Here is a 23,657-nt window from a genome sequence, read left to right on the forward strand (position 1 = left end):
TACTTTAGACCAGGGCCCATAGGGGTAGTGCACTACTATAGACCAGGGTCCATAGGGGTAGTGCACTACTTTAGACCAGGGCCCATAGGGGTAGTGCACTACTTTAGACCAGGACCCATAGGGGTAGTGCACTACTTTAGACCAGGGCCCATAGGGATAGTGCACTACTTTAGACCAGGACCCATAGGGATAGTGCACTACTTTAGACCAGGGCCCATAGGGGTAGTGCACTACTTTAGACCAGGGCCCATAGGGATAGTGCACTACTTTAGATCAGGGCCTATAGGGATAGTGCACTACTTTAGACCAGGGCCCATAGGGATAGTGCACTACTTTAGATCAGGGCCCATAGGGATAGTGCACAACTTTAGACCAGGGCCCATAGGGATAGTGCACTACTTGAAACCAGGGCCCATAGGGGTAGTGCACTACTTTAGACCAGGGCCCATAGGGATAGTGCACTACTTTAGATCAGGGCCCATAGGGATAGTGCACTACTTTAGACCAGGGGCCCATAGGGGTAGTGCACTACTTTAGACCAGGGCCCATAGGGCTAGTGCACTACTATAGACCAGGGCCCATAGGGATAGTGCACTACTTTAGATCAGGGCCCATAGGGATAGTGCACTACTATAGACCAGGGCCCATAGGGGTAGTGCACTACTTTAGACCAGGGCCCATAGGGGTAGTGCACTACTTTAGACCAGGGCCCATAGGAGTAGTGCACTACTATAGACCAGGGCCCATAGGGCTAGTGCACTACTTTAGACCAGGGCCCATAGGGGTAGTGCACTACTATAGACCAGGACCCAAAGGGGTAGTGCACTACTTTAGACCAGGGCCCATAGGAGTAGTGCACTATATAGTGAATAGGGAGCCATTGGGGAGGCCTGTTCAGAGCGTAAGAGCCTCCACTGATAATACTATCAATAATCCTCTGCCAGAACATGAAATGATATTCATGACTCTCTGATTAGAAGCTTTTCAATATGTTTTGCTGCGACGAACAAACAGCCACGACATTGATCAGGAAGAGACTGTAGAATCAATACATCATGGAGTGGTCGTCTGTGGTGATCTTCTTGTTGTGTTTTTAAAGATGATGCCACTGTGTGACAACAGAGCTCCGAGTCGCCCAGAGGTCTATAAACGCTCGGGCCAGGATGGACTGGGGCTTGAATGGAATCAATCTTGTAACCATGGTGTCGTGTTGGGATGGCCATTACGGCAGCCAGATTTACTGATTGGATAAAAAAACATAAACATAAATAGGATCTGAAAACACCCTGGGCCCTGAGGGAACAAGATGGTGAACTATTGTCATGTCCTGTATCTACCTGTTCTGTGTTCTTAGTGTCTGGCCCCGAGGGAACAAGATGGTGAACTATTGTCATGTCCTGTATCTACCTGTTCTGTGTTCTTAGTGTCTGGCCCTGAGGGAACAAGATGGTGAACTATTGTCATGTCCTGTATCTACCTGTTCTGTGTTCTTAGTGTCTGGCCCTGAGGGAACAAGATGGGGAACTATTGTCATGTCCTGTATCTACCTGTTCTGTGTTCTTAGTGTCTGGCCCTGAGGGAACAAGATGGGGAACTATTGTCATGTCCTGTATCTACCTGTTCTGTGTTCTTAGTGTCTGGCCCTGAGGGAACAAGATGGGGAACTATTGTCATGTCCTGTATCTACCTGTTCTGTGTTCTTAGTGTCTGGCCCTGAGGGAACAAGATGGTGAACTTTTGTCATGTCCTGTATCTACCTGTTCTGTGTTCTTAGTGTCTGGCCCTGAGGGAACAAGATGGTGAACTATTGTCATGTCCTGTATCTACCTGTTCTGTGTTCTTAGTGTCTGGCCCTGAGGGAACAAGATGGTGAACTATTGTCATGTCCTGTATCTACCTGTTCTGTGTTCTTAGTGTCTGGCCCTGAGGGAACAAGATGGGGAACTATTGTCATGTCCTGTTTCTACCTGTTCTGTGTTCTTAGTGTCTGGCCCTGAGGGAACAAGATGGGGAACTATTGTCATGTCCTGTTTCTACCTGTTCTATGTTCTTAGTGTCTGGCCCTGAGGGAACAAGATGGTGAACTATTGTCATGTCCTGTATCTACCTGTTCTGTGTTCTTAGTGTCTGGCCCTGAGGGAACAAGATGGTGAACTATTGTCATGTCCTGTATCTACCTGTTCTGTGTTCTTAGTGTCTGGCCCTGAGGGAACAAGATGGGGAACTATTGTCATGTCCTGTATCTACCTGTTCTGTGTTCTTAGTGTCTGGCCCTGAGGGAACAAGATTGTGAACTATTGTCATGTCCTGTATCTACCTGTCTATACCTGTTCTGTGTTCTTAGTGTCTGGCCCTGAGGGAACAAGATGGGGAACTATTGTCATGTCCTGTATCTACCTGTTCTGTGTTCTTAGTGTCTGGCCCTGAGGGAACAAGATGGTGAACTATTGTCATGTCCTGTATCTACCTGTTCTGTGTTCTTAGTGTCTGGCCCTGAGGGAACAAGATGGTGAACTGTCCTCATGTCCTGTTTCTACCTGTCTATACCTGTTCTGTGTTCTTAGTGTCTGCCCTGTGGGAACAAGATGGTGAACTATTGTCATGTCCTGTATCTACCGGTCTATACCTGTTCTATCTTCTTAGTGTCTGTCCCAAAAGGCACCTTCTTCCCTATGGACCCTGGACGTAGTACCCTATTCTCTATAGGAAATAGGGTGCCACGCTGCTGCCACGTTGCTAAACATTTTGTCACCATGTTCCCTGTACCTCTATCTCAAACACTAATTTACTACAAGCTGCTATCTCTGAGCAAACTACACACAACCATAGACATACACTCATAAACTACACACAGCCATAGACATTCACTCATAAACTACACACAGCCATAGACATTCACTCATAAACTACACACAGCCATAGACATAAACTATTTCAGCTTTTATTTCTTTCATCACATACCCAGTGGGTCCGAAGTTCACGTACACTCAATTAGTATTTGGTAGCATTGCCTTTATATTGTTTAACTTGGGTCAAACGTTTCGGGTAGCCTTCCACAAGCTTCCCACAATAAGTTGGGTGAATTTTGGCCCATTTCTCCTGACAGAGCTGGTGTAACTGAGTCAGGTTTGTAGGCCTCCTTGCTCGCACACGCTTTTTCAGTTCTGCCCACAAATGTTCTATAGGATTGAGGTCAGGGCTTTGTGATGGCCACTCCAATACCTTGACTTTGTTGTCCTTAAGCCATTTTGCCACAACTTTGGAAGTATGCTTGGGGTCGTTGTCCATTTGGAAGACCCATTTGCACCAAGTTTTAACTTCCTGACTGATGTCTTGAGATGTTGCTTCAATATATCCACATAATTTTCTTGCCTCATGATGCCATCTATTTTGTGAAGTGTACCAGTCCCTCCTGCAGCAAAGCACCTCTACAACATGACGCTGCCACCCCCGTGCTTCACGGTTGGGATTGTGTTCTTCTGCTTGCAAGCCTCCCCCTTTTCCTCCAAACATAACGATGGTCATTATGGACAAACAGTTATATTTTTGTTTCATCAGACCAGAGGACATTTCTCCAAAAAGTACAATCTTTGTCCCCATGTGAAGTTGCAAACCGTAGTCTGGCTTTTTATGGCGGTTTTGAAGCAGTGGCTTCTTCCTTGCTGAACGGCCTTTCAGGTTATGTCGATATAGGACTTGTTTTACTGTGGATAGAGATACTTTTGTACCTGTTTCCTCCAGCATCTTCACAAGGTCCTTTGCTGTTGTTCTGGGATTGATTTACACTTTTCGCACCAAATTGCGTTCATCTCTAGGAGACAGAACACGTCTCTTTCCTGAGCGGTATGACGGCTGCGTGGTCCCATGGTGTTTATACTTGCATACTATTGTTTATACAGATGAACGTGGTACCTTCAGGCGTTTGGAAATTGCTCCCAAGGATGAACCAGACTTGGAGGTCTACACATTTTTTTCTGAGGTCTTGACTGATTTCTTTTGGTTTTCGACATGATGTCAAGCAAAGAGGCACTGAGTTTGAAGGTAGACCTTGATAAACATCCACAAGTACACCTCCAATTGACTGAAATAATGTAAATTAGCCTATCAGAAGCTTCTAAAGACATGACATCATTTTCTGGAATTTTCCAAGCTGTTTAAAGGCACAGTCAACTTAGTGTATGTAAACTTCTGACCCACTGGAATTGTGATACAGGGAATTATAAGTGAAATAATCTGTCTGTAAACAATTGTTGGAAAAATTACTTGTGTCATGCACAAAGTAGATGTCCTAACCGACTTGCCAAAACTATAGTTTGTTAACAAGAAATTTGTGGAGTGGTTGAAAAACTAGTTTTAGTGACTCCAACCTAAGTGTTTGTAGACTTCAACTGTACATTCACTCATAAACTACACACGACCATAGACATACACTGATAAACTACACACGACCATACACACAGATACATATGAACACAAACTAGTGCCAGACAGACACGGGGGTGAAAGAATCTGTCTGTCTGCCTCAGAACATTAGACAGAGAAGATACCATACACACCATATCTAGACAGAGAAGATACCACACACCATATCTAGACAGAGAAGATACCACACACCATATCTAGACAGAGAAGATACCACACACACCATATCTAGGCAGAGAAGATACCATACACACCATATCTAGACAGAGAAGATACCACACACACCATATCTAGACAGAGAAGATACCATACACACCATATCTAGACAGAGAAGATGCCACACACCATATCTAGACAGAGAAGATACCACACACCATATCTAGACAGAGAAGATACCACACACCATATCTAGACAGAGAAGATACCACCCACCATATCTAGGCAGAGAAGATACCATACACACCATATCTAGACAGAGAAGATACCATACACACCATATCTAGACAGAGAAGATACCATACACACCATATCTAAACAGAGAAGATACCACACACACCATATCTAGACAAAGAAGATACCATACACACCATATCTAGACAGAAGATACCATACCCACCATATCTAGACAGAAGATACCACACACACCATATCTAAACAGAAGATACCACACACACCATATCTAAACAGAGAAGATACCATACCCACCATATCTAGGCAGAGAAGATACCACACACCATATCTAGACAGAGAAGATACCATACACACCATATCTAGACAGAGAAGATACCATACCCACCATATCTAGACAGAGAAGATACCATACCCACCATATCTAGGCAGAGAAGATACCACACACCATATCTAGACAGAGAAGATACCATACACACCATATCTAGACAGAAGATACCACACACACCATATCTAAACAGAGAAGATACCATACCCACCATATCTAGGCAGAGAAGATACCACACACCATATCTAGACAGAGAAGATACCATACACACCATATCTAAACAGAGAAGATACCATACACACCATATCTAGACAGAGAAGATACCATACACACCATATCTAGACAGAGAAGATACCATACCCACCATATCTAGACAGAGAAGATACCATACACACCATATCTAGACAGAAGATACCACACACACCATATCTAAACAGAGAAGATACCATACACACCATATCTAGACAGAGAAGATACCACACACCATATCTAGACAGAGAAGATGAGTCATATCGTTACAATTTTTGAATGTATGTGTGAAGTGATTTGATTGATGGCTTCACAGATCGATTCCTCCTCTCAGCTGGAGTTGCTTCACACCGAAGACAATGAATTCTCTGGTAACACAGATACAGAGAGACCCCTGGCCGGCAGGGCTGAGGGGGAGGCAGGCAGGGCTGAGGGGAGACAGGGCTGAGGGGGGGCAGGGCTGGGGGGGGGGCAGGGCTGGGGGGAGGCAGGCAGGGCTGAGGGGAGACAGGGCTGGGGGGAGGCAGGGCTGAGGGGAGACAGGCAGGGCTGAGGGGAGACAGGCAGGGCTGAGGGGAGACAGGGCTGAGGGGAGGCAGGGCTGAGGGGAGACAGGGCTGAGGGGAGGCAGGGCTAAGAGGAGGCAGGGCTGAGGGGAGGCAGGGCTGAGGGGGGGCAGGGCTGGGGGGAGACAGGGCTGGGGGGAGACAGGACAGGGCAGGGCTGAGGGGAGACAGGGCTGAGATGGAAGCACTGAAACTCTTGTACGGGAGACAACAGCAAGGTGATGTGTTGGCTATGTGTTCGTTGTGTGTGTCTGTGCTGAGAAGAACACTGAGATGTGTCTTTTCTGTTAAACTTCTGGATATTACATGCCACTATGTGGGTGTGTGGTGTGTGTTAGTTAGTGTGTGTGTGTACTTGTATTCTCTAGTGTGTGTGTGAGTGTTAGTGTGTGTGTGTACTTGTATTCCCTAGTGTGAGTGTGTGTGTGTACTTGTATTCTCTAGTGTGTGTGTGAGTGTTAGTGTGTGTGTGTACTTGTATTCCCTAGTGTGTGTGTGTGTGTGTGTGTGTGTGTGTGTGTGTTTCTTTACCTCCTCTCTCAGACTCCAGTGTTGATGGATGAAGATGGTTTGTGAGTTCAAGGCCAATGAATCCCTGGTTGATTTGTCAGGATGAATGTGACACTGGAATAATGTGAAGCCATCAGAGTAATGAGGTGACGCTGACCCCCCATCTGGGTCTGTTTGTCTGTTTCCTTCCTCACCAGACACAGGCCACCACCTTCCATTTACCATTACACCCTGCTATAAACCCCAACATATCAGAGATTTACCATTACACCCTGCTATAAACCCCAACATATCAGAGATTTACCATTACAACCTGCTATAAACCCCACTAGAGACATCGAACTAACAACATATCAGAGATTTACCATTACACCCTGCTATAAACCCCAACATATCAGAGATTTACCATTACACCCTGCTATAAACCCCACTAGAGACATCGAACTAACAACATATCAGAGATTTACCATTACACCCTGCTATAAACCCCAACATATCAGAGATTTACCATTACACCCTGCTATAAACCCCACTAGAGACATCTAACTAACAACATATCAGAGATTTCCCATTACACCCTGCTATAAACCCCAACATACCAGAGATGTACCATTACACCCTGCTATAAACCCCACTAGAGACATCTAACTAACAACATATCAGAGATTTACCATTACACCCTGCTATAAACCCCACTAGAGACATCTAACTAACAACATATCAGAGATTTACCATTACACCCTGCTATAAACCCCAACATATCAGAGATTTACCATTACACCCTGCTATAAACCCCACTAGAGACATCTAACTAACAACATATCAGAGATGTACCATTACACCCTGCTATAAACCCCAACATATCAGAGATGTACCATTACAACCTGTTATAAACCCCACTAGAGACATCTAACTAACAACATATCAGAGATTTACCATTACACCCTGCTATAAACCCCAACATATCAGAGATGTACCATTACAACCTGCTATAAACCCCACTAGAGACATCTAACTAACAACATATCAGAGATTTACCATTACACCCGGCTATAAACCCCACTAGAGATATCACTAGAGACATCTAACTAACAACATATCAGAGATTTACCATTACACCCTGCTATAAACCCCACTAGAGACATCTAACTAACAACATATCAGAGATTTACCATTACACCCTGCTATAAACACCAACATATCAGAGATTTACCATTACACCCTGCTATAAACCCCAACATATCAGAGATTTACCATTACACCCTGCTATAAACCCCACTAGAGACATCTAACCAACAACATATCAGAGATTTACCATTACAACCTGCTATAAACCCCACTAGAGACATCTAACTGACAACATATCAGAGATTTACCATTACAACCTGCTATAAACCCCAACATATCAGAGATTTACCATTACACCCTGCTATAAACCCCAACATATCAGAGATTTACCATTACACCCTGCTATAAACCCCACTAGAGACATCTAACTAACAACATATCAGAGATGTACCATTACACACTGCTATAAACCCCAACATATCAGAGATTTACCATTACACCCTGCTATAAACCCCAATATATCAGAGATTTACCATTACACCCTGCTATAAACCCCAATATATCAGAGATTTACCATTACACCCTGCTATAAACCCCAACATATCAGAGATTTACCATTACACCCTGCTATAAACCCCAACATATCAGAGATTTACCATTACAACCTGCTATAAACCCCACTAGAGAGATCTAACTAACAACATATCAGAGATTTACCATTACACCCTGCTATAAACCCCAACATATCAGAGATGTACCATTACAACCTGCTATAAACCCCACTAGAGAGATCTAACTAACAACATATCAGAGATGTACCATTACAACCTGCTATAAACCCCAACATATCAGAGATTTACCATTACAACCTGCTATAAACCCCACTAGAGACATCTAACTAACAACATATCAGAGATTTACCATTACACCCTGCTATAAACCCCAACATATCAGAGATGTACCATTACACCCTGCTATAAACCCCAACATATCAGAGATGTACCATTACAACCTGTTATAAACCCCACTAGAGACATCTAACTAACAACATATCAGAGATTTACCATTACACCCTGCTATAAACCCCAACATATCAGAGATGTACCATTACAACCTGCTATAAACCCCACTAGAGACATCTAACTAACAACATATCAGAGATTTACCATTACACCCGGCTATAAACCCCACTAGAGATATCACTAGAGACATCTAACTAACAACATATCAGAGATTTACCATTACACCCTGCTATAAACCCCACTAGAGACATCTAACTAACAACATATCAGAGATTTACCATTACACCCTGCTATAAACACCAACATATCAGAGATTTACCATTACACCCTGCTATAAACCCCAACATATCAGAGATTTACCATTACACCCTGCTATAAACCCCACTAGAGACATCTAACCAACAACATATCAGAGATTTACCATTACAACCTGCTATAAACCCCACTAGAGACATCTAACTGACAACATATCAGAGATTTACCATTACAACCTGCTATAAACCCCAACATATCAGAGATTTACCATTACACCCTGCTATAAACCCCAACATATCAGAGATTTACCATTACACCCTGCTATAAACCCCACTAGAGACATCTAACTAACAACATATCAGAGATGTACCATTACACACTGCTATAAACCCCAACATATCAGAGATTTACCATTACACCCTGCTATAAACCCCAATATATCAGAGATTTACCATTACACCCTGCTATAAACCCCAATATATCAGAGATTTACCATTACACCCTGCTATAAACCCCAACATATCAGAGATTTACCATTACACCCTGCTATAAACCCCAACATATCAGAGATTTACCATTACAACCTGCTATAAACCCCACTAGAGAGATCTAACTAACAACATATCAGAGATTTACCATTACACCCTGCTATAAACCCCAACATATCAGAGATGTACCATTACAACCTGCTATAAACCCCACTAGAGAGATCTAACTAACAACATATCAGAGATGTACCATTACAACCTGCTATAAACCCCAACATATCAGAGATTTACCATTACAACCTGCTATAAACCCCACTAGAGACATCTAACTAACAACATATCAGAGATTTACCATTACACCCTGCTATAAACCCCAACATATCAGAGATTTACCATTACACCCTGCTATAAACCCCACTAGAGACATCTAACTAACAACATATCAGAGATTTACCATTACAACCTGCTATAAACCACTAGAGACATCCAATTTAACAACATATCAGCGTGTGGAATGAGGACATTCTGTCTCCTTTCTCTCACTGTATTTCACACACTACTGTTTGATCCATAAAATGACTATATAGTTCTGTTGAATTGTTTAACTTTATTTAGACTTTCCAGCAAGACTGGCATGCTTGAAGAACATAAACTATGGTATTAAAAATTCCTTTTTGTATTTTAATAATGCGGTCCCCACCCACTGGGCACAGATGTCCTTTCAGTATCTAGTTTTGATTTCAATTTGGTTGAGTTGTCAGCTAATGTGAATTCAACATGAAAACAGAGCAGAACAGAGGCAGACAGACAGGCAGGCAACACAGACAGGCAGGAGTGGAGAGACTCATTGAGTAGAGGGAGAAGGGTAACTGGGAAGATTTTCCAACTCAGAGAAAAGGAGTGGAAGTCTCTGTCTCTATCTCTCTCTCTCTCTCTCAGCTCACAATCAGGGCTTTGAGTCACCAGAGGAGGGTTTGGAATGGAAATGAACTGAATGATTGACAGAGAGATGGTGAGAAAGAAAGAGAGAGAGAGAGAGAGTAGGGGAGGTAGAGAGAAGAAGAGAGGGATGTCGACTTTGTCTCCAGTTTGTAGACTGGTTATGGACACACACACACACACAGCAGGGGGTGTATTTTTTATTTCCTTGTCCTCAGCAGAAACCACCGCCGACACACTACCGATCTTCCCGCTGTCGTCATGACTACATGCTGCTCAGAGAGAGACGAGTGTTGCCTTTGTGTGTGTGTGCGCACATGCGTGTGTGTGTATCCCGATGCAGTCCTCTCTAAAGATGACCACGTCCCAGTGAATCAACTCAACACTAACACTATGGCTGGGCCCAAATAGCACCCTACACTATGTCCAAATATAGTGCACTACTTTTGACCAGGACCCATAGGGAAATAAGTGCACTATGTAGGGAATAGGGTGCCATTTGGGACTCAGCCCTAAAGCAAGCTGTCAGTCTCTCAACAATCACCAGGATGAATGATAAACCAACATTTGTGACTCAGCCTGAAGCAAGCTGTCAGTCTCTCAACAACCACCAGGATACAACCACTAGGATGAATGATAAACCAACATTTGGGACTCAGTCTATAGCAAGCTGTCAGTCTCTCAACAACCACCAGGATACAATCACCAGAATGAATGATAAACCACCATGAGCCAAGTCCTCAACACAGTGTTTTACCCCCTGGATGGATGACAGTAACCATCAGTAAGACAGCCCAATAGGAGTAATCTGTGTTCTACCCCCTGGATGGATGACAGTAACCATCAGTAAGACAGCCCAATAGGAGTAATCTGTGTTTTACCCCCTGGATGGATGACAGTAACCATCAGTAAGACAGCCCAATAGGAGTAATCTGTGTTTTACCCCCTGGATGGATGACAGTAACCATCAGTAAGACAGCCCAATAGGAGTTGTCTAGAATGCAATGTCCCGATCAACCTTGAAGATGCCTTTCTCCACACCAGCAGTAATGACATTTACACGGATTTAAGGTTTTATTTAAGATTGGCTCGGAGGCGGTGGAACGTAGACAATATTAGACAATTCCATTATCATTGATTAAATCGTCTCCGTGGTTATACGGTAATCAATGACAATAAAAGTGTGAAATTGACGCGTCAAAGTGGGTGATGACAGACTGTGTTGAGGACTTGGCTCATGGTGGTGATGACAGACTGTGTTGAGGACTTGGCTCATGGTGGTGATGACAGACTGTGTTGAGGACTTGGCTCATGGTGGTGATGACAGACTGTGTTGAGGACTTGGCTCATGGTGGTGATGACAGACTGTGTTGAGGACTTGGCTCATTGGGTGATGACAGACTGTGTTGAGGACTTGGCTCATGTTGGTTGATGACAGACTGTGTTGAGGACTTGGCTCATGGTGGTGATGACAGACTGTGTTGAGGACTTGGCTCATGGTGGTTGATGACAGACTGTGTTGAGGACTTGGCTCATGGTGGTGATGACAGACTGTGTTGAGGACTTGGCTCATGGTGGTGATGACAGACTGTGTTGAGGACTTGGCTCATGGTGGTGATGACAGACTGTGTTGAGGACTTGGCTCATGGTGGTTTATCATTCATCCTGGTGGTTGATGACAGACTGTGTTGAGGACTTGGCTCATGGTGGTGATGACAGTCTGTCATCAACCACCAGGATGAATGATAAACCACCATGAGCCAAGTCCTCAACACAGTCTGTCATCACCACCATGAGCCAAGTCCTCAACACAGTCTGTCATCAATCACCATGAGCCAAGTCCTCAACACAGTCTGTCATCACCACCATGAGCCAAGTCCTCAACACAGTCTGTCATCACCACCATGAGCCAAGTCCTCAACACAGTCTGTCATCACCACCATGAGCCAAGTCCTCAACACAGTCTGTCATCAACCACCATGAGCCAAGTCCTCAACACAGTCTGTCATCACCACCATGAGCCAAGTCCTCAACACAGTCTGTCATCAACCACCATGAGCCAAGTCCTCAACACAGTCTGTCATCACCACCATGAGCCAAGTCCTCAACACAGTCTGTCATCAACCACCATGAGCCAAGTCCTCAACACAGTCTGTCATCACCACCATGAGCCAAGTCCTCAACACAGTCTGTCATCAACCAACATGAGCCAAGTCCTCAACACAGTCTGTCATCACCACCATGAGCCAAGTCCTCAACACAGTCTGTCATCACCACCATGAGCCAAGTCCTCAACACAGTCTGTCATCACCCACTTTGACGCGTCAATTTCACACTTTTATTGTCATTGATTACCGTATAACCACGGCGACGATTTAATCAATGATAATGGAATTGTCTAATATTGTCTACGTTCCACCGCCTCCGAGCCAATCTTAAATAAAACCTTAAATCCGTGTAAATGTCATTACTGCTGGTGTGGAGAAAGGCATCTTCAAGGTTGATCGGGACATTGCATTCTAGACAACTCCTATTGGGCTGTCTTACTGATGGTTACTGTCATCCATCCAGGGGGTAAAACACAGATTACTCCTATTGGGCTGTCTTACTGATGGTTACTGTCATCCATCCAGGGGGTAAAACACAGATTACTCCTATTGGGTTGTCCTACTGATGGTTACTGTCATCCATCCAGGGGGTAGAACACAGATTACTCCTATTGGACTGTCTTACTGATGGTTACTGTCATCCATCCAGGGGGTAAAACACAGATTACTTATTGATGGTTACTGTCATCCATCCAGGGGGTAAAACACAGATTACTCCTATTGGGCTGTCTTACTGATGGTTACTGTCATCCATCCCGGGGGTAAAACACAGATTACTCCTATTGGGCTGTCTTACTGATGGTTACTGTCATCCATCCAGGGGGTAGAACACAGATTACTCCTATTGATGGTTTTACTGATGGTTACTGTCATCCATCCAGGGGGTAGAACACAGATTACTCCTATTGATGGTCTTATTGATGGTTACTGTCATCCATCCAGGGGGTAGAACACAGATTACTCCTATTGATGGTCTTATTGATGGTTACTGTCATCCAACCAACAAACATACAGATCTTGACTTTTAAAAACGGATCATCCTAAAAATCCTTGACATTCTTGTTCCCGTTCAGTGAGAACGACAGACAGACATGTAACCCTGACAACCAGAAAATAATCACTTTCTCTAAATGTCAAGTTTAAATTAAAACAAGTTCTCATATTTAACCATTCTCTGTGTTTATGACAGGGATGTTTTATCTTGTCTCTGACTCCAGGGCATCTCCTCTCTTCATGTCGTTTAGTAGGACGGTTACTGCCCGCACGGCACACATACACACACAGTGCTATACAGACACGCACACACACACTGCTACTTCGTCCAACAGTTTTAATCAGGAGACCCAGAACAGTGTCTGTGTGTGTGTGTGTCTGTCTGTCTGTCTGTCTGTCTCTGTGTGTGTGTCTGTCTGTCTGTGTCTGTCTCTGTGTGTGTGTCTGTCTGTCTGTCTGTCTCTGTGTGTCTGTCTGTCTGTCTGTGTGTGTGTCTGTCTCTGTGTGTGTGTGTCTGTCTGTCTGTCTGTGTCTGTCTCTGTGTGTGTGTCTGTCTGTCTGTGTGTGTGTCTGTCTCTGTGTGTGTGTGTCTGTCTGTCTGTGTCTCTGTGTGTGTGTCTGTCTGTCTGTGTGTGTGTCTGTCTCTGTGTGTGTCTGTCTGTCTGTCTGTGTCTGTCTCTGTGTGTGTGTCTGTCTGTCTGTGTGTGTGTGTCTGTCTGTCTGTGTGTGTGTCTGTCTCTGTGTGTGTGTGTCTGTCTGTCTGTGTCTGTCTCTGTGTGTGTGTCTGTCTGTCTGTCTCTGTGTGTGTGTGTCTGTCTGTCTGTGTGTGTGTGTGTGTCTGTCTGTCTCTGTGTCTGTGTGTAAAAAGGCAGTGTTGGACACCAGGTCCTCTCACTCCTTTTCAGACAGTGGAACATTGTATGAATAGTAGTCTATCAGTAGGATAATCCTGTGTCCCAATCTGCACTCTGTAGTGCATTATGGGCCCCGGTCAGAAGTAGTGCACTAAATAGAGAATAGGGTGCGTGTTTGGGACATAACCCTAGGAGGAACCCTGTAGCGTCTCCTGTCTGATCATCTGCCTCACAGAATCCCTGTGATCAACCAGACGAAGGGAATATTACATTTCTCCTTTTATCTCTTAGTACTCGTTATCCACACTTCCTCACTCTGTCCCTCCCTCGTTATCCACACTTCTTCACTCTGTCCCTGCCTCGTTATCCACACTTCCTCACTCTGTCCCTGCCTCGTTATCCACACTTCCTCACTCTGTCCCTCCCTCGTTATCCACACTTTCTCACTCTATCCCTCCCTCGTTATCCACACTTTCTCACTCTGTCCCTCCCTCGTTATCCACACTTCCTCACTCTGTCCCTCCCTCGTTATCCACACTTCCTCACTCTGCCCTTCCCTCGTTATCCACACTTTCTCACTCTGTCCCTCCCTCGTTATCCACACTTTCTCACTCTGTCCCTCCCTCGTTATCCACACTTTCTCACTCTGTCCCTCCCTCGTTATCCACGCTTTCTCACTCTGTCCCTCCCTCGTTATCCACACTTTCTCACTCTGTCCCTGCCTCGTTATCCACACTTTCTCACTCTGTCCCTCCCTCATTATCCACACTTTCTCACTCTGTCCCTCCCTCGTTATCCACACTTTCTCACTCTGTCCCTGCCTCGTTATCCACACTTTCTCACTCTGTCCCTCCCTCGTTATCCACACTTCCTCACTCTGTCCCTCCCTCGTTATCCACACTTCCTCACTATGTCCCTGCCTCATTCACCTCGCCACTACGTTTACTATCATGTTCATCATCTCTCTGTTCATCTCACCACTATGTTTAGTTTAGTGCACTACATAGGGCACTACATAGGGCATTGTATAGGGAGTTCAGAAGCATTTGAGTGTTCACCTTAAGGCTGTACATCTCAGCTCTTAGAGAAATCAGGAAATGGTTCTCTCACCCTCTGAATGCATCTTCTCTTTTCCCAGCTTCCCTTACCCAGGCACTCCTCCCTTTCCTCCCCTCCTTCCCCATCCTCTCTCACCTTCCCAGCTTCCCTTACCCAGGCCCTCCTCCCTTTCCTTTCCTTTCCTCTCCTTCCCCATCCTCTCTCACCTTCCCAGCTTCCCTTACTCAGGCCCTCCTCCCTTTCCTCTCCTTCCCCATCCTCTCTCACCTTCCCAGCTTCCCTTACTCAGGCCCTCCTCCCTTTCCTCTCCTTCCCCATCCTCTCTCACCTTCCCAGCTTCCCTTACTCAGGCCCTCCTCCCTTTCCTTTCCTCTCCTTCCCTCCTTTCCCATCCTCTCTCACCTTCCCAGCTTCCCTTACCCAGGCCCTCTCTTTCCTCTCCTCCCCTCCTTCCTCATCCTCTCTCACCTTCTGGCAGTGAGTCCTGTGCGGTGCCTTGGCCATCGTAGACTCTGTAACAGCAATGTGTCCCTGACTGTATGAAATGAAATGGGACTGGCCATGTAATTGGCCCTGTGGGGACTGTTCCCCTCCAATAACACGGTTCCTGATTGGCTTTCAGATTAAATATCTCTGGCAGATAAAGGGTGAGTCCCAAATGGAACCCTGCTCCCTCTATAGTACACTACATTTGACCAGGGCCCTATTCCCTATATAGTACACTACATTTGACCAGGGCCTATATGTTGCCATTTGGGATGCAGACAAGGTAGAATAAACAAAGGAAGGATTCTATTCCTGTCTCTGTCTCTCTCTCTCTCTCTCTCTCTCTCGTCTCATCTTGGTTGGCTTGTGTCTGACACGACGGCTGGACCCTAGGGAGAGGACAGATGGGACTCTGTGGTCTCTCTCTCTCTCTCTCTCTCTCTCTCTCTCTCTCTCTCTCTCCATTTCAAGGGGCTTTATTGGTATGGGAAACGTGTTTACATTGCCAAAGCAAGTGAAGTAGATAAAAAAATCAAAGTGAAATAAACTGTCTGTATGTCAAAGCTTTCCTTAAGTTAGGGTCAGTCACAGTGGTCAGGTATTCTGCCGCTGTGTACTCTCTGTTTAGGGTCAGTCACAGTGGTCAGGTATTCTGCCGCTGTGTAATCTCTGTTTAGGGTCAGTCACAGTGGTCAGGTATTCTGCCACTGTGTAATCTCTGTTTAGGGTCAGTCACAGTGGACAGGTATTCTGCCGCTGTGTAATCTCTGTTTAGGGTCAGTCACAGTGGTCAGGTATTCTGCCGCTGTGTACTCTCTGTTTAGGGTCAGTCACAGTGGACAGGTATTCTGCCGCTGTGTAATCTCTGTTTAGGGTCAGTCACAGTGGTCAGGTATTCTGCCACTGTGTAATCTCTGTTTAGGGTCAGTCACAGTGGACAGGTATTCTGCCGCTGTGTAATCTCTGTTTAGGGTCAGTCACAGTGGTCAGGTATTCTGCCACTGTGTACTCTCTGTTTAGGGTCAGTCACAGTGGTCAGGTATTCTGCCGCTGTGTAATCTCTATTTAGGGTCAGTCACAGTGGACAGGTATTCTGCCGCTGTGTAATCTCTGTTTAGGGTCAGTCACAGTGGTCAGGTATTCTGCCACTGTGTACTCTCTGTTTAGGGTCAGTCACAGTGGACAGGTATTCTGCCACTGTGTAATCTCTGTTTAGGGTCAGTCACAGTGGACAGGTATTCTGCCGCTGTGTAATCTCTGTTTAGGGTCAGTCACAGTGGTCAGGTATTCTGCCACTGTGTACTCTCTGTTTAGGGTCAGTCACAGTGGACAGGTATTCTGCCGCTGTGTAATCTCTGTTTAGGGTCAGTCACAGTGGACAGGTATTCTGCCGCTGTGTAATCTCTGTTTAGGGTCAGTCACAGTGGTCAGGTATTCTGCCGCTGTGTACTCTCTGTTTAGGGTCAGTCACAGTGGACAGGTATTCTGCCGCTGTGTAATCTCTGTTTAGGGTCAGTCACAGTGGACAGGTATTCTGCCGCTGTGTACTCTCTGTTTAGGGTCAGTCACAGTGGTCAGGTATTCTGCCGCTGTGTAATCTCTGTTTAGGGTCAGTCACAGTGGTCAGGTATTCTGCCGCTGTGTACTCTCTGTTTAGGGCCAAATAGCATTCTAGTTTGCTCTGTTTTTTTGTTAATTCTTTCCAATGTGTCAAGTAATTATCTTTTTGTTTTCTCATGATTTGGTTGGGTCTAATTGTGTTGCTGTCCTGGGGCTCTGTAGTGTGTGTTTGTGTTTGTGAACAGAGCCCCAGGACCAGCTTGCTTAGGGGACTCTTCTCCAGGTTCATCTCTCTGTAGGTGATGGCTTTGTTATGGAAGGTTTGGGAATCTCTTCCTTTTAGGTGGTTGTAGAATTGAACGTCTCTTTTCTGGATTTTGATCATTAGTGGGTATCGGCCGAATTCTGCTCTGCGTTATTTGATGTTTTTTACGATGTACAATGAGGATATTTTTTTCTCTCTCTCCCTGTTGTTCTGGTCACTTCCTGCTGAGTGAGAAAGATCACTTGTTGTTCTGGTCACTTCCTGCTGAGAGAGAAAGATCACTTGTTGTTCTGGTCACTTCCTGCTGAGAGAGAAAGATCACTTGTTCTAGTCACTACTTCCTGCTGAGAGAGAAAGATCACTTGTTGTTCTGGTCACTTCCTGCTGAGTGAGAAAGATCACTTGTTGTTCTGGTCACTTCCTGCTGAGTGAGAAAGATCACTTGTTGTTCTGGTCACTACTTCCTGCTGAGAGAGAAAGATCACTTGTTCTAGTCACTACTTCCTGCTGAGAGAGAAAGATCACTTGTTGTTCTGGTCACTTCCTGCTGAGTGAGAAAGATCACTTGTTGTTCTGGTCACTACTTCCTGCTGAGAGAGAAAGATCACTTGTTGTTCTGGTCACTTCCTGCTGAGTGAGAAAGATCACTTGTTGTTCTGGTCACTTCCTGCTGAGTGAGAAAGATCACTTGTTGTTCTGGTCACTACTTCCTGCTGAGAGAGAAAGATCACTTGTTGTTCTGGTCACTTCCTGCTGAGTGAGAAAGATCACTTGTTGTTCTGGTCACTTCCTGCTGAGTGAGAAAGATCACTTGTTGTTCTGGTCACTTCCTGCTGAGTGAGAAAGATCACTTGTTGTTCTGGTCACTTCCTGCTGAGTGAGAAAGATCACTTGTTGTTCTGGTCACTACTTCCTGCTGAGAGAGAAAGATCACTTGTTCTAGTCACTACTTCCTGCTGAGAGAGAAAGATCACTTGTTCTAGTCACTACTTCCTGCTGAGAGAGAAAGATCACTTGTTCTAGTCACTACTTCCTGCTGAGAGAGAAAGATCACTTGTTCTAGTCACTACTTCCTGCTGAGAGAGAAAGATCACTTGTTCTGGTCACTTCCTGCTGAGACAGAAAGATCACTTGTTCTAGTCACTACTTCCTGCTGAGAGAGATGTTACCTGATGAGGGTCTTAATACCAGTCTGTTACCAGTCTGTTACCTGAGGAGGGTCTTAATACCAGTCTGTTAACAGTCTGTTACCTGAGGAGGGTCTTAATACCAGTCTGTTACCAGTCTGTTACCTGAGGAGGGTCTTAATACCAGTCTGTTACCAGTCTGTTACCTGAGGAGGGTCTGAATACCAGTCTGTTACCTGAGGAGGGTCTTAATACCAGTCTGTTACCTGAGGAGGGTCTGAATACCAGTCTGTTACCTGAGGAGGGTCTTAATACCAGTATGTATGGGGCGGCAGGGTAGCCTAGTGGTTAGAGCGTTGGACTAGTAACCGGAAGTAACCCCCGAGCTGACAAGGTACAAATCTGTCGTTCTGCCCCTGAACAGGCAGTTAACCCACTGTTCCTAGGCTGTCATTGAAAATAAGAATGTGTTCTTAACTGACTTGCCTGGTTAAATAAAGGTAAAATTAAATTTAAAAAAAAATACCAGTCTGTTACCTGAGGAGGGTCTTTATACCAGTCTGTTACCTGTCTGTTACCTGTCTGTTACCTGTCTGTTACCAAAGGAGGGTCTGAATACCAGTCTGTTACCTGAGGAGGGTCTTAATACCAGTCTGTTACCTGAGGAGGGTCTTAATACCAGTCTGTTACCAGTCTGTTACCTGAGGAGGGTCTGAATACCAGTCTGTTACCTGAGGAGGGTCTTAATACCAGTCTGTTACCAGTCTGTTACCTGAGGAGGGTCTGAATACCAGTCTGCTACCTGTCTGTTACCTGAGGAGGGTCTTAATACCAGTCTGTTACCTGAGGAGGGTCTGAATACCAGTCTGTTACCTGTCTGTTACCTGAGGAGGGTCTTAATACCAGTCTGTTACCTGAGGCGGGTCTGAATACCAGTATGTTACCTGAGGAGGGTCTTTATACCAGTCTGTTACCTGAGGAGGGTCTGAATATCAGTCTGTTACCTGAGGAGGGTCTGAATACCAGTCTGTTACCTGAGGAGGGTCTTAATACCAGTCTGTTACCTGAGGAGGGTCTTAATACCAGTCTGTTACCTGAGGAGGGTCTGAATACCAGTCTGCTACCTGTCTGTTACCTGAGGAGGGTCTGAATACCAGTCTGTTACCTGAGGAGGGTCTGAATATCAGTCTGTTACCTGAGGAGGGTCTGAATACCAGTGTGTTACCTGAGGAGGGTCTTAATACCAGTCTGTTACCAGTCTGTTACCTGAGGAGGGTCTTAATACCAGTCTGTTACCAGTCTGTTACCTGAGGAGGGTCTGAATACCAGTCTGTTACCTGAGGAGGATCTTAATACCAGTTTGTTACCAGTCTGTTACCTGAGGAGGGTCTTAATGACGGTCTGTTACCTGAGGAGGGTCTGAATACTAGTCTGTTATCTGAGGAGGGTCTTAATACCAGTCTGTTACCAGTCTGTTACCTGAGGAGGGTCTTAATACCAGTCTGTTACCTGAGGAGGGTCTTAATACCAGTCTGTTACCTGAGGAGGGTCTTAATACCAGTCTGTTACCGGTCTGTTACCTGAGGAGGGTCTGAATACCAGTCTGTTACCTGAGGAGGGTCTTAATACCAGTCTGTTACCAGTCTGTTACCTGAGGAGGGTCTGAATACCAGTCTGCTACCTGTCTGTTACCTGAGGAGGGTCTTAATACCAGTCTGTTACCTGAGGAGGGTCTGAATACCAGTCTGTTACCTGTCTGTTACCTGAGGAGGGTCTTAATACCAGTCTGTTACCTGAGGCGGGTCTGAATACCAGTATGTTACCTGAGGAGGGTCTTTATACCAGTCTGTTACCTGAGGAGGGTCTGAATATCAGTCTGTTACCTGAGGAGGGTCTGAATACCAGTCTGTTACCTGAGGAGGGTCTTAATACCAGTCTGTTACCTGAGGAGGGTCTTAATACCAGTCTGTTACCTGAGGAGGGTCTGAATACCAGTCTGCTACCTGTCTGTTACCTGAGGAGGGTCTGAATACCAGTCTGTTACCTGAGGAGGGTCTGAATATCAGTCTGTTACCTGAGGAGGGTCTGAATACCAGTGTGTTACCTGAGGAGGGTCTTAATACCAGTCTGTTACCAGTCTGTTACCTGAGGAGGGTCTTAATACCAGTCTGTTACCAGTCTGTTACCTGAGGAGGGTCTGAATACCAGTCTGTTACCTGAGGAGGATCTTAATACCAGTTTGTTACCAGTCTGTTACCTGAGGAGGGTCTTAATGACGGTCTGTTACCTGAGGAGGGTCTGAATACTAGTCTGTTATCTGAGGAGGGTCTTAATACCAGTCTGTTACCAGTCTGTTACCTGAGGAGGGTCTTAATACCAGTCTGTTACCTGAGGAGGGTCTTAATACCAGTCTGTTACCTGAGGAGGGTCTTAATACCAGTCTGTTACCGGTCTGTTACCTGAGGAGGGTCTTAATACCAGTCTGTTACCTGAGGAGGGTCTTAATTCCAGTCTGTTACCTGAGAAGAAGCTAGATCAATCAGTTGAAATTAAGAGCGATTGGAGCGAATTAATGTTGTTTGAATGAATGTTTGGCCTGTGGATTGTTATTAGGGTGAACAAGGAGAAGTCAGAGAGAGGAGGAGAGGACTGCGAGAGAAGAGGAGAGCACAGAGAGAGGAGAGGAGGAGGAGAGGACAGAGAGAGGAGGAGAGCACAGAGAGAGGAGAGGAGGAGGAGAGGACAGAGAGAGGAGAGGAGGAGGAGAGGACAGAGAGAGGAGGAGAGCACAGAGAGAGGAGAGGAGGAGGAGAGCACAGCGAGAGGAGAGGAGGAGGAGAGGACAGAGAGAGGAGGAGAGCACAGAGAGAGGAGGAGAGGACAGCGAGAGGAGAGGAGGAGGAGAGCACAGAGAGAGGAGGAGGAGGAGGAGAGCACAGCGAGAGGAGGAGGAGAGGACAGAGGGAGGAGAGGAGGAGGAGAGCACAGAGAGAGGAGAGGAGGAGGAGAGCACAGAGAGAGGAGAGGAGGAGGAGAGCACAGCGAGAGGAGAGGAGGAGGAGAGGACAGAGGGAGGAGAGGAGGAGGAGAGCACAGAGAGAAGAGGAGAGTAGGAGGAGAGGACAGAGGGAGGAGAGGAGGAGGAGGAGAGGACAGAGAGAGGAGGAGAGAAGGAGAAGAGGACAGAGGGAGGAGAGGAGGAGGAGAGCACAGAGAGAGGAGAGGAGGAGGAGAGGACAGAGGGAGGAGAGGAGGAGGAGGAGAGGACAGAGAGAGGAGGAGAGCACAGAGAGAGGAGGAGAGCACAGAGAGAGGAGGAGAGGACACAGAGAGGAGGAGAGTAGGAGGAGAGGATAGAGAGAGGAGAGGAGGAGGAAAGCACAGAGAGAGGAGGAGAGAAGGAGGAGAGGACAGAGGGAGGAGAGGAGGAGGAGAGCACAGAGAGAGGAGAGGAGGAGGAGAGGACATAGGGAGGAGAGCACAGAGAGAGGAGAGGAGGAGGTGAGGACAGAGCGAGGAGGAGAGGAGAGACACTAGTCATGCATCATGTCTGACTGTTGTGACCAGTCCATCTAGACAAGCATCAAAGCATCAGGAACAAACCACTCTGTACCAGAGGACAAACGTACATGGTGCTCAATACTGATAACCTGATCTGTGCAGTGTGATGGATGGCACCTCGTCTCTCGTCCTGTCTGTTCTGTTTACACTCCTTCTCTAAGTGGCAATAGACGCTACGCCAGTTCACTTTGGAGAGGGTCACACTTCTGAGAGGCCAGATCAATTCATTTCAAGGAAAGTAGAAAACTATTTCACTCAATGTATGTTAGCGTGGGAGAGATTAGACAGTGGTCTGATAGACTAGGTCTGTCCTCTTACGCTGATACATGATCATCGGGAATGAACTAACGAATGAACAAATGAATGAATAAGTGAGTGAGTGAATGAATGAATAAGTGAGTGAATTAATGAATAGGTGAGTGAGTGATTGAATAAGTGAGTGAGTGTATGAATGAATAAGTGAGTGAATGAACGAATGAATAGGTGAGTGAATGAATGAATAGGTGAGTGAGTGAATGAATAAGTGAGTGAATGAACAAATGAATAAGTGAGTGAATGAATGAGTAGGTGATTGAATGAATAAGTGAGTGAGTGAATGAATGAATAGGTTAGTGAGTGAATGAATAAGTGAGTGAATGCATGAATGAATAAGTGAGTGAGTGAATGAATGAATAGGTGAGTGAATGAATAAGTGAGTGAGTGAATGAATAAGTGAGTGGATGAATTAATTAATAGGTGAGTGAGTGAATGAATAGGTGAGTGAATGAATGAATAGGTGAGTGAGTGAATGAATAAGTGAGTGAATGAATGGGGAGATCTGGGTTGATCTAAGGACCCATATCTATACTGACTGATTACCTGGCTGAATAGATTTAGCAGAAGCTTCTCTAGAGATATTGTGTTAGCAGAAGGCTCTCTGATGGATCTCCAGGCATATCTAGGTTATCCTTCTAAATGAATGAACCTATTCTCACTGAGGCGATGGAGAGAGTGTCAGAGACAGAGGCACAATCTGAGAGAGAAAGAGAGGAATGAGAGACAGTCTGAGAGAGAAAGATAGAGAGAGAGACAGGCAGACAGAGAGAGGAATGAGAGGGAGACAGGCAGACAGAGAGAGGAATGAGAGGGAGACAGGTAGACAGAGAGAGACAGTCTGAGAAAGAGAGAGAGAGAGGAATGAGAGACAGGCAGACAGAGAGAGAGGAATAAGATACAGGGAGACAGACTGACAGAGAGACTACAATTACTGAGGTTTAAAAATAAGCTCAACTGGACACCTTAATGAGGCAGTGAATGAACTGAGAGAGAAAGCACGCAGGGCATTCTACACCATTAAAAAACTAATTCAAATTGAAATACCTATTCAAATGTGTCTAAAACTAATTGAAT

This window comes from Oncorhynchus kisutch, unplaced genomic scaffold (assembly GCF_002021735.2).
Source record: "Oncorhynchus kisutch isolate 150728-3 unplaced genomic scaffold, Okis_V2 Okis09a-Okis19a_hom, whole genome shotgun sequence".
Lineage (NCBI taxonomy): Eukaryota > Metazoa > Chordata > Actinopteri > Salmoniformes > Salmonidae > Oncorhynchus > Oncorhynchus kisutch.